Source organism: Salmo salar, chromosome ssa03 (assembly GCF_905237065.1).
Source record: "Salmo salar chromosome ssa03, Ssal_v3.1, whole genome shotgun sequence".
In the NCBI taxonomy this organism is placed as follows: domain Eukaryota; kingdom Metazoa; phylum Chordata; class Actinopteri; order Salmoniformes; family Salmonidae; genus Salmo; species Salmo salar.
Window position 1 is genome coordinate 84,887,628 of NC_059444.1, and position 2,691 is coordinate 84,890,318.

General features: G+C 37.2%; 1 long non-coding RNA gene across 1 annotated transcript; it reads left to right on the forward strand.

The window, feature by feature from the left end:
• Positions 1–924: 924 nt before the first annotated feature.
• Positions 925–1,566, forward strand: LOC123741904 (uncharacterized). The gene is made up of 2 exons (XR_006769427.1): positions 925–983; positions 1,254–1,566. It is a non-coding gene; the product is annotated as an uncharacterized lncRNA (long non-coding RNA).
• Positions 1,567–2,691: the final 1,125 nt, after the last annotated feature.

Consider the following 2,691-nt stretch of genomic DNA (forward strand, 5'->3'; position numbering starts at 1 on the left):
AGAATATGCATATTATTGTTCAGGTTTGGATAGAAAACACCCTAAAGTTTCTAAAACTGTTTGAATGGTGTCTGTGAGTATAACAGAACTCCTATGGCAGGCAAAAACCTGACAAGGTTTCATGCAGGAAGTGGCCTGTTTGACAAGGAGTCGTGCGTCTTGCATCTGTTTATTGAAGAGTAAGGATCTTAGCTGTAACGTGACAATTCCCAGGGCTCCAATAGGCTCTCAGGACCCGGGAAAATCATGAAGGTTGACGAGGCAGCCTCAGGCTGAAACAGATTATCACCTTATCCAAGTGTCCCATTAGGTGACAATGGAATGAGGCGCGTGCGCGATTAGCCCCCGTGGAGTATTTTAATTCGGCTGTTTAGTTTATTGCAGATTCCCGGTCGGAATATTATCGCTTTTCTACGAGATAAATGGCATAAAAATTGGTTTTAAACAGCGGTTGACATGCTTCGAAGTACGGTAATGGAATATTTAGACATTTTTTGTCACGCCATGCGCCATGCGCGGGACCGTGGATTACCATTCGTATAGTGTCTAGAACGCACGAACAAAACGACGCTATTTGGATATAACTATGGATTATTTGGGACCAAACCTACATTTGAATCCTACAGACGAAGAACCGTATATGTGACATTTTTCAAAAAAACGAGATATACATGAAAAATCATTATTGGACACCCTTTTTCTATAGTGAACCGGTTTCACAAGCTTTCCACGCGCTAATTAACAATATGTTTAAATTTAAAGATAGGCTCTCGTGGAATAACCGTTTATGTGCACCACTCAGAATGGACGGACAAGCGCACAACTTTTCTGTTGCTGATGAAAATAACCGAAATGTGGGAAAGAAACGTAAAACAAAACTAAAAGAATGGAAAGACAGGCAAAGGAAGATCTTACGGGATGCGGGAAAACCCTATACAAATCGTAAGGGTCAAGAAAAAACTGGGAAAAGCTGTCCAAAAGAGGTATGTGGAAGAACCGTATATCAAACAATCAAGCTAGCTAGCTATAGAGTACAGTAACTAACATGTATGTTCTGGGTTGTCTAATTTGTAACTATAGAGAAAACATATTAGCTAAAGTTCGTTGGCTACTAACTTATACATTATCGTTACAAATGTTATTGCTAGATTATAGAAGAAACATAGCTAGCTACTTTTTGTCCATCCACCGGATGATTCGACATGGCTACAGTAGCTAGCTAGTTATATGTAACGTTACACTGTATCCTGCAGGGAAGAGCGTGTTCCACGACGTGCAGAAAGGATTGTGGAAAGTTGATTGATGAGCGCAAGCTGCATCTGTTCAACAGTTTCTACACTGTCCCATACGAGAAACAACAAGCACAACCAGCAAAACCATTCAAGGTGATGAGGATGCAATGTGAAGACTTCAGTCACCTCCCAGATTCTGTTCTCAAGCGACCAGCTGGACTACAGATCACTTCAGTGAGGTGGTTAAAAGTCACATGTATTGCACAGAGAATAGTTTACTAACATCCCATCAACATGCAACATGTTGTTCTAACAATAAAATATCCTAATGATTCCCTTTTTTTATTCATTACAATATACATCTCTGTCACCACATTTAGCATCAACTCTAAGCAGTTAATACTTATTTACTGCTGTCACCTCAGTACAGAAGGACGTTTCTTGCCTTTAGCATGGGTTTAACGCAATTCAAAACTTAATTGCAGATCATAGTGTTAAACGCAAAGAGAATGGTTTTCTGAACGTTTTGTAATATTGACCTTAGGGACCTGCATAATGGACATGCATATTGGCACATCACATTGATCCATATTTGATATGTACAAGTTGTACTTCTTTTGATTAAATTAATTTAATTGTATTCTATTTTTGTAGTTATTCTATGGTATGTTCACATCGAGGGCTTCATTTTAAATGAGACTAAGATTTCATGACTCAACTTTTAAGAAAAGTCATCGGTGCTAAAGTTGATAGACCACCTTTAAATGAACCTCCATTAAATGAATTAACTACATATTGCATTTAAGTTATTTACATGAAGGGCATCTGTACTTGAAAGTACTTAAAACATCATATCAGGTATTAAAAAAGGACATCTTACAAGTGTCATGCAAAATGTCACATATACTGTTCTTCCACAAACTGAAATCATCACTGGAGATATACTGTTCTTCCACATTCTAAAAATTAAAACGGCAATAAAAAAAGTATTTTTTGAAATAACAAAAAAATATCAATTGTTGTTGGAAGATATGAGTATGGTGAATTATTTGTCAACCATAAAACACCCAATGTGGTACACACAATGAATAATATAAAAATAACTGATTATCTTAAAATGGAAAAATTGTCACATATATGGTTCTTCGTCTGTAGGATTCATTTGTTATTGAAGTAGAAGTCATGGGAGTGCATTCTGACGAAGAACAGGAAAGGTAAGAACATTTTTCTTATAGGAAATGTTATTATGGTGAAGGCTAATCTTGCCGGGTGTCTAAATAGCTAGCCGTGATGGCTGGGCTATGTACTTAGAATATTGCAAAATGTGCTTCATCCGAAAAGCTATTTTAAAATCGGACATATCGAGTGCATAGAGGAGTAATGTATCTATAATTCTTAACCTGTTTAGGATAGGGGGCAGTATTGACACGGCTGGATAAAAAACATACCCGATTTAATC